Genomic DNA, 9,344 nt, shown 5'->3' on the forward strand with positions numbered 1-9,344 from the left:
TCAAGGCCAGCCTGAGCAATATAGTAAGATCTCATCTCTACAATTTTTTTTTTTTTTTGAGATGGAGTCTCACTCTGTCACCCAGGGTGAAGTGCAGTAGCACGATCTTGACTCACTGCAACCTCCGCCTTCCGGGTTCAAGTAATTCTTCTGCCTCAGACTCCTGAGTAGCTAGGACTACAGGCACGCGCTACCATGCCCTGCTAATTTTTGTATTTTTAGTAGAAATGGGGTTTCACCATGGTGGCCAGGCTGATCTCAAACTCTTGACCTCATGATCCGCCTGCCTCGGCCTCCCAAAGTGCTGGGATTACAGGCGTGAGCTACCGCGTCCAGCCCAAAAATTTTTTTAAAAATTAGCGGGTCATGGTGGTGCATGCCTATAGTCCCAGCTGCTCAGAAGGCTGAGGCGGGAGGATAGCTTAAGCCTGAGAGGTTGAGGCTGCAGTGAGCTGTGATTGCACCACTTCACTCCAGTCAGGCAGAGCAAGACTCTGTCTCAAAGAAATAAAAATTTAAATTTTAAAAAAGGCAAAATAAAGGCATTCCCAAATGAACAAAGACTTGGGCATCTCATTGCTAGCAAATCTGCCTTACAAGATACACTAAAGAAGCTCTTCAGACTGAAAGGAACTAATACCAGACAGTAAGTCAAATGCACAGGAAGAAATGAAGATGCAAAAAATGGTAAATATATAGGCAAATATAAAAGACTCTGAATATATATTGTCCTCATTTTATTTCTTAACTTCTTTCAAAAACAGAGCATTGTATACAGCAAGGATTGACAAACTTTTCTTGAAAAAGGCAATATAGTAAATATTTTAAGCTTAACAGGCCACATGATCTCTGTTGCATCTCTGCAGCTATAATACAGAAGCAGCTATAGAGTATAGATAATATGTAAATAAATGAGCATGACTGTTTCAACAAAACTTGACTTGTAAAACAAAAAGGAGGCTGGATTTAGAAGACAGGCAACAGTCTGTGAAGCACTAATATGAGGCAACAATTCGAACACCATATTGTTAGGATTATAACATATATAGACGCAGCATATATGTGGCAATAATAGCAAAAAGGAGCGGGAGGGGGGGATACAGTTAGCCTTTCATATCAGTGGTTTCTGTGTCCCGAGTTCAATGAAACTTGGGTCAAAAATGTTCTCCCAAAAATTGCATCTATACTGAACATGTACAGACTTTTTTTCTTGTCATTATTCCCTCACCAATAGAGTAAACCAGCTATTTACATAGCATTTACATTACATTAGGTATTATAAGTAATCTAGAGATGATTTAAAGTATTGGGGAGGGAAGATGTATGTAGGTTATTTGCAAATACTACAATGCTTTATAGAAGGTACTTGAGCATCCTTGAATTTTGGTATCCGAGGGAGTTCCTAGCAGCAATCCCCCATGGATGCTGAGGGACAAGTGTACCTTGGACTAAAGTTTCCATAATTTACCAGAATTAAGCTGGCATTGCCTGGGGCTGGGAGTGGGGAGGGAGATTGATTGTAAGTGGGGTTGAGAAAATTTGGAAGGTGATGGAGGTGTTCCAGAACTGGATTGTGGTAATGTTTGCACAACTCTATAAGGTTAGTAAAATGATTGAATTGTACATTTACAATGGGTGGGTTCTATGGTTTCTAAACTACACCTCAATGAAACTGTAAAAGAAAAAGGTAATTAACTGTATAAAACAAAAACAAGTCAGCACGGTGGCTCACACCTGTAATCCCAGCACTTTGGGAGGCCTAGGAGGGTAGATCACTTAAGTCCAGGAGTTCGAGACCAGCCTGGTCAACATGGTGAAACGCTGTCTCTACTAAAAATGCAAAAATTAGCTGGGCATGGTGGTGCACGTCTGTAATCCCAGCTACTCAAGAAGCAGAGGCAGGAGAATCACTTGAACCCAGGAGGCAGAGGTTGCAGTGAACTGAGATCCTTCCACTGCACTCCAGCCTCAGTAACAGACCAAGACTCTGTCTCCAAAAAAATAATAACAAATAAAATGAAATGTATCTTAGAATTTTACAAATATAGAAGTAAAGCATATGACAGAATGGGGATGGAATGCAGAAGTTGCTATTGTGAAGATCTTACATTATACTTGAAGTAGGACAATCTTACATGAAATTATACTGCAATAAGTTAAATATTCAGAGTATAAGCCATAATGCAACCATTAAAAAAAAAGATGTATAGGTAATAAACCAATAGTGGAACTAAGATGGAATAGTAGGCTGGGCACAATGGCTTGCGCCATAATCCCAGCACTTTAAGAGACCGAGGAAGGAGGATCACTTGAGGCCAGGAATTTGAGACTAGCCTGGGCAACACCGTGAGACCTTATCTCTAGAAAATATTAAAAAGTTAGCCACGCATAGTGGTGCACATCTGTAGTCCCAGCTACTCAGGAGGTTGAGGTGGGAAGATCACTTGAGCCCAGGAGGTTGAGGCTACAGTGAGCCGAGATCGTGCCACTGCCCTCCAGCCGGGGTGACAGAGCAAGACCCTATCTCAAAAAACAAATAAAAAAACACCTAGATCTCCTTTTTAAAACACTGAAGTAAACACCGGCAAAACTGCAAGGAGAAATAAATCCATAATTATTATACAATAGGATATTTTCACACTCTTAGGAAATGATAACCTTACAAAGTAGAACAGGGGAAGATACAAGACACCTGAAGCACCCGTCAACCAACGAGACCAAACTGGCACCGGGAGGACACTCCAGACAGCAGCCGGGGCACGGAGCTCAGGTGCACAGGGGACAGCCACTGAGACAGCCCCCATGCTGGCTCAGAAACCTGCCTCAACAAATTTAAAATCACTTCAGTCATCCTAGGTCTCTTCTCTGACCCCCAGTGGAATCAAGACAGTGTGGCAGAAACACAAACCAGTGAACAGAAAACAGAGTCCAGAGCAGCCCCACACTTACATGGCCAATTAATTCTTGTTTGTTTGTTTGTTTGTTTGTTTATTATTATTATTTTTTTTTGAGATGGAGTCTCGCTCTGTCGCCCAGGCTGGAGTGCAGTGGCCGGATCTCAGCTCACTGCAAGCTCCGCCTCCCGGGTTCCCGCCATTCTCCTGCCTCAGCCTCCCGAGTAGCTGGGACTACAGGCGCCCGCCACCTCGCCTGGCTAGTTTTTTGTATTTTTTTAGTAGAGACGGGGTTTCACTGTGTTAGCCAGGATGGGCTCGATCTCCTGACCTCGTGATCCGCCCGTCTCGGCCTCCCAAAGTGCTGGGATTACAGGCTTGAGCCACCGCGCCCGGCCGCTTATTTTGTTTTGAGACAGGATCTCACTCTGTCACTCAAGCTGGAATGCAGTGGCACAATCTCTGCTCACTGCAACTTTTGCCTCCTGGGTTCAAGCGTTTCTCGTGCCTCATCCTCCCAAGTAGCTGGGATTACAGGCATGCCCCATTTTGCCTCGCTAATTTTTTTTTTTTTTTTTTTTTTTTTGGTACTTTTAGTAAAGATGAGGTTTCACTATGTTGCCCAGGCTGGTCTTGAACTCCTGGCCTCAAGTGATCCACCTGCCTTGGCCTCCCAAAGTGCAGGTGTGAACCTGTGTGAGAACACTCCTGACAGCAATCTGTGCGTGCCCGGCCAAATTCTTGTCAAAGCAGCCCAGTTATTCCAATAGAAAACAAAATCTTTTCACCAAATGGTCCTGGAACAGCTGGGTATTTACTGGGAAACCAATAAACCTGGACCCTTCCATCCCATCACTCATGAAAATGAATTCAAAATGAATCATAGCGGTAAATGTAAAACTGAAAACTATAAAACTTCTAGAAGAAAATGTAGGAGAAATTATTTACCACCTTGAAGGCAGCAAAGTTTTCTTAGGATACAGAAGGTAGGGATAGTAGAAGGAAAACTGATAAATTTAAGTTCTCATAATTTAAAACACTGGCCTTAAGAGCTTTCATTTTCCTCAGAAAATGAAAAGGCAACGAATGTATCTGGCAAAGGACTTGCATGGAGCCCGTGTACAACTCAATAGAAGACAAAACAGTCAATTAAAAATGGGCAGAAGATTTGAACAGACATTTCACAAAAGAAGATGTGCGAGTGTTCAATAAGCACAAGAAAAGATGCTCAACATTTTCCATCATCAGGGAAATGCAAATCAAGACCAACGGAACAGAACAGAGATCCCAGAAACAGACACACATACATAAAGCTGTGATCATCTGTTCAATAAATGGCCTGGGATCCACTGGATATCCATATGGAAAAACATTAATCTTCGCCCCATCTCAGCCACAGAAAATTAATTTCATGTGGATTATAGATCCAAACTTAAAGCTTACCAATAAAATTTCTAGAAAATAAATAGAAAGTACTTTTGGAGTAGGGGAAAAATTCTCAAACAGAACACACAAAAAATGACAGATATTGGTCTATATTAGAATTAAGAACTTCTGGCCGGGCGCAATGGCTCACGCCTGTAATCCCAGCACTTTGGGAGGCGAAGGCATGTGGATCATGAGGTCAGGAGATCGAGACCTTCCTGGCTAACACAGTGAAACCCCATCTCTACTAAAAATACAAAAAACTAGCCAGACGAGGTGGCGGGGGCCTGTAGTCCCAGCTACTCGGGAGGCTGAGGCAGGAGAATGGCGTGAACCCGGGAGGCAGAGCTTGCAGTGAGCAGAGATCACTCCACTGTACTCAAGCCTGGGCGATGGAGTGAGACTGTCTCAAAAAAAAAAAAAAAAAAAAAAAGAATTAAGTTCATCAAAAAACACCACTAGGGGCATGAAATGTAAATTAGTACAGCCATGATAGAAAACACTATGGATGGTTCCTCAAAAAATAGAACTACCATTTGGTCTAGCAATCCCACTACTGGGTTATATATCCAAAGGAAATGAAATCGAAGAGTTGCAGCTATCTTTGCCCAAAACACAGACTGGGCACAGATAGCTGCAATACATTTACCAAGCAAAGTCCTCCAACCCAGAAAGCACAAAGAATTCTTGCAAACCAAAAGACAACCCGATAGAAACATGGGCAAGAAAACACTGGAAAGGTAGCTCATAGAAGAGGATGTTCAACCAGCCGATGAGAATGTGGAAAGATGGCCAGCATTTCTGGTCATCTGCGCAATGCCAACAAAACCACGAGGTGCCATATGCTCCCAGGAGAATGGCTGAAATCTCAAAGTCGAGATTTAGGCGAGGCGGACCACCTGAGGACAAGGCCTGGGGCAGCCGGAACTCCGTCCTGGTGTGGGTTGGGGGTGAGCTGGCACAACCACTTGGAAACAGCCTGGTAGAGTCTATCAGAGCCTGACATGCCTTACCCTGTGGCTCAGCAACTTATAGCCAGGGGCAGGGCCAAGAAATATGCACACGTATGTCCCTCAAAAGATGGGTGCAGGAACGTCCATCTCAGTATAATTTGTGGCCCCCAGAAACCAGAGATTCAAATGTCCATCAACAGTAGAATAAAAACAAACTGAGGTATCTGTCCAATGGAACAGTGTATGGCATAAACTATACCTACGTGCAACATGGATGAAGTTCACAAACGAAAGGTTGAGATAAAGAAGCTAGATATAAAAAGCACTCATACCAGGGGAGCCCATCACATCCAGTTCACAGTCAGGCTCAGGCCAACTAGGGCTGAAGTCACCACGGGGAGCGGGCCGACAGGGTCTCCTGGTGGTGGTAGGGGTCTACTTCCCAACCAGAGGACTAGTTACTTGGGTGTGCCACGGTTTGTATCCTTTCTCCATAAAAAATTTTAGAATTCTACATAAAATCAAACATAATTATAACCTTTACACTAATAAATCTGAAACTTTGGATCAATTGGATATATTCCTAGAAAACCCACAAGAAGAACCAAACGTGTCCAGCCCACGGCCCACAGGCCACGTGCGGCCCAGGACAGCTTTGAATGTGGTGTAACACAAATTCGTAAACTTCCTAAAACATTAGGATATTCTTTTGCAATTGTTTCTTTTAGCTCATCAGCTATCATTAGTGTATCTTATGTGTGACCCAAGGCAATTCTTCTTCCAATGTGGCCCGGGGAGGCCAAAAGATAGGATGCCCCGATGGATAATCCAAGCAGTTTTATAACAATTTAAAAATCAATATGTTGAAACTCCGTCTCTACTAAAAATACAAAAATTAACTGGGTGTGGTGGCGGACGCCTGTAATCCCAGCTACTCCGGAGGCAGAGGCAGGAGAATCGCTTGAACCCAGGAGGAGGAGGTTGCAGTGAGCCGAGATCGCACCACTGCATTCCAGCCTAGGCAACCAGAGCAAACGCTGTCTCAAAAAAAAAAAAAAAGAAAAGAAAAAGAAAAAATCGGCCGGGCGCGGTGGCTCAAGCCTGTAATCCCAGCACTTTGGGAGGCCGAGACGGGCGGATCACGAGGTCAGGAGATGGAGACCATCCTGGCTAACATGGTGAAACCCCGTCTCTACTAAAAATACAAAAAACTAGCCGGGCGACGTGGCGGGCGCCTGTAGTCCCAGCTACTTGGGAGGCTGAGGCAGGAGAATGGCGTGAACCCGGGAGGCAGAGCTTGCAGTGAGCTGAGATCCGGCCACTGCACTCCAGCCTGGGTGGCAGAGCGAGACTCCGTCTCAAAAAAAAAAAAAAAAAAAAAAAAAAAAGAAAAAAGAAAAAGAAAAAAATCAAATCCCTTATTTAAAACCGTCCCACAAAAAGAACTCCAGGCCCAACTCCCACTCCGAATTATACTCTAAATATTCCAAGAAGAAACAATACCAATCTCACACCAACTCTGGCGCCCTGGCCTGGGCTCCAGGGCCTCCCTCTGGCAGTGACAAGGAGGGTCTCAGACCTAAGGCCCCCAACCCTGCCCCAGACCCAGTTGCTGGTAGGACACTGATTGGGAAGGAGCATATCGCTATCCTTTGGGGTGGTGTGCTAGCCTCGGGGACCAGCTGCTCCCTGTCCCCTGCGGTAGGTGTCCTGGCCTTGGGGACTGTCCCATGAAGGGAGATAGGGAGGCCCAGTCTCGGCAGTAGTCTAGCTCTGGCCAATGTGCTTTGTGGCCCTGAGCAAGCTCATGCCCTCTCTGAGCTTTCATTCCCTCGTGGATTCAGGGGCCACCCTGCCTGCCCTGAGTGTAGGTTGCTGGGCCATAGCCACTGCTCCCCCAGAGGCACCCCCAGGGCCATGCCTGCTCATCCCAAGAGCACCTCTGCCTGCACAGGCCCCACCACCCCCTCGCTGCTTCATGGGCCTTTCCTTGCCCTTCTGCAAGATGGCGCACAGCCCACGTCCCCCTGGCTCTGGTCTCAGGCCTGGCAGGGCCCGGGGGTGGTGTCTCCTGGAGGAGGTTCTCTCAAGTGAGGGAAGAGAAGGGCAGGAGGTGAGGGCAGGCAAGGCTGGGTCAGTGCCAGGAGGCATCAACACTCACCCTCACATCATCCCACCCCCGCCACCTTCCTACTGCTCAGGTGGCCAGGCCCAGACCCCTGGCCTCCATGACCCCCCAGCAGAGCCACAACCTCCGTTTCCTTCCCCTGCCAAACCAGCCTTGCGCAAGGTGTCAGCCCAAGAATTGTACCCCTGGCAACCCCATGACACGATCTCTTCCACAGGCCCCTTCTCCCTAACCAGGCAGCGAAGAGGCAAGGCCCTGTCTCTCTTCTGCACAGCTCTGTCCTGGCCACCTGGGCCCATCTCACTCACCTTGGCACTCAGACACTGCCCCACCACCTGACAGGGCCCTTGCTGCTCCCACCTGGACGCACCCCCAACCTGCACAGACAGAACTTGGCCAGCCCCACCGCTCTGCCTTCCAGATGGCTGCCAAACCCTCCACTCCTTGCCCACCTGCCCCCTCCCACTCCTTCCATGTGGCCCTGCCAGGGGTCCCCAGTGCACCCCACAACCCTAAGGGACCACCAGCCGGGGCTACCCCGGCCGCTCTGGAGCTGCCTGGAGCTACAGCCACACCAGACCCACAGCAAACTCGTGGGACGGGGTCGTGCCAAGGAAGGGGACAGGAATCTGGCCAGAGCCTGCGCACCGCTAAGCCAAGGGCAACGCAGGTAAGCCACTCTCTGGCCTCAGTTTCCCTTCCTGTTCTGCCCAGACCCTGCCCCTCAATCCCCAAGGTGGGTAACAGATGTGAAAACTGAGGCTGGGGGAGGGGAGCCACTTACCCAAGGGGACCCAGCCAGTAGGTGTGGAGCTGGGGCAACTGCCCCAGCCCGCCCTTACTTAGCAGGGCTGGGGGCAGAGGAGGTCCCTGGGTCACCTGGCCCACAGCCGCTCCCCTGCCAGCGGTTGGAGTTGGGGTCATGAGTGGGGAGGGGCTCCACTGCCTCTGAGACCAGGTGTTCCAGGCCCTACCCAGCACTCAGGGTGGGGCAGGTGTTCTGAGGCTGCCCAGAAACCCAGCAGCCTCCTCCTCCCTCCGCAGCCTCCCGAGCCAAAAAACTCCACCCGGCAGGCAGGAGCCTGGTTAGGTTGGGGGTGGGCGGCAGCTGCCCGTGAGGCCCAAGAAAGGGTCAGGAGGGCAACTCCTTGGAGAAGGGACTCGCCAGGCAGGGGAGCACAGGTCTGCTGGGCTGGGGGTGGGCACAACGGTCAAGGGCCCCTGAGCTGGGCACAGCCGGCTGCACTTTCAGATCTCTCCAGGGTAGTCTTGTGGGTGTTGGGGCCGGTGAGGGAGGGTGTCGACAGCAAGCCCTGGGCACACCCTGTGCTGGGAACTTGCGTGGGGAAGGAGCAGGAGGCGTGACCAGTTCTGCTCCTGCTGGCCCTCATGCCTGGTCCTGGCACTGGCCCACGCGGGACAGTCCCTGGTCCCACCCTCAGCAACCACACTGGGAGTAGCTGTTCCTGCACTGCCTGTGGTGGGGATGGAGCACAGAGGTTCACGGAGCAGCAGACCCGCCTCTGACCACACAGCTGTGGAATGGGGACCCCTGTGCCACTGGGCTGGCAGGAACCCGGCCCAGGAACACAAACAGGAAGGGGGAAATCCTGCCCGCCTTGGGATAAGGCTGCCCAGCCAGGCTACCGGCCTCGGACCCACACCAGTGGGGAGAGAGAGGAAGGCCCCCAGTATCCCAGTCCCCCACCAAGAGCACTTCCTCCCAGGCCCGAGGTCCTAAGGAAGCCGTGCCTCGGCCCCAGAGTGCGGAGGAGGCTGCCTTTGCCCCGCCCCGTCTCTGGTTCTCCCAAACAGGCTCTGCAAGTGGCCCCATCACCTGAATCATGACGCTGGTTGTTGACAGTCACCAAAGCTTCACTTCACAGAGGAGAATGTGGAGGTGACTCGCCTGAGCCAGGCCCAGCTGGTCAGGCTTTGGCACCT

The 9,344-nt window shown here is 49.3% G+C and overlaps 1 protein-coding gene across 1 annotated transcript in view; it reads right to left on the minus strand.

Annotated features, from left to right (window-relative positions):
- The window catches only part of AHNAK2 (AHNAK nucleoprotein 2), a 32,062-nt gene extending 22,718 nt beyond the window's left edge, over window positions 1-9,344 (minus strand). Inside the window, exon 1 of the mRNA XM_030930432.1 lies at window positions 9,238-9,344. The gene's annotated coding sequence lies outside the window, so the exon portion shown is untranslated. The remainder of the gene's footprint in view (window positions 1-9,237) is intronic.

The sequence above is a fragment of the Rhinopithecus roxellana genome, chromosome 5, assembly GCF_007565055.1.
Source record: "Rhinopithecus roxellana isolate Shanxi Qingling chromosome 5, ASM756505v1, whole genome shotgun sequence".
NCBI classification, from domain to species: Eukaryota; Metazoa; Chordata; class Mammalia; order Primates; family Cercopithecidae; genus Rhinopithecus; species Rhinopithecus roxellana.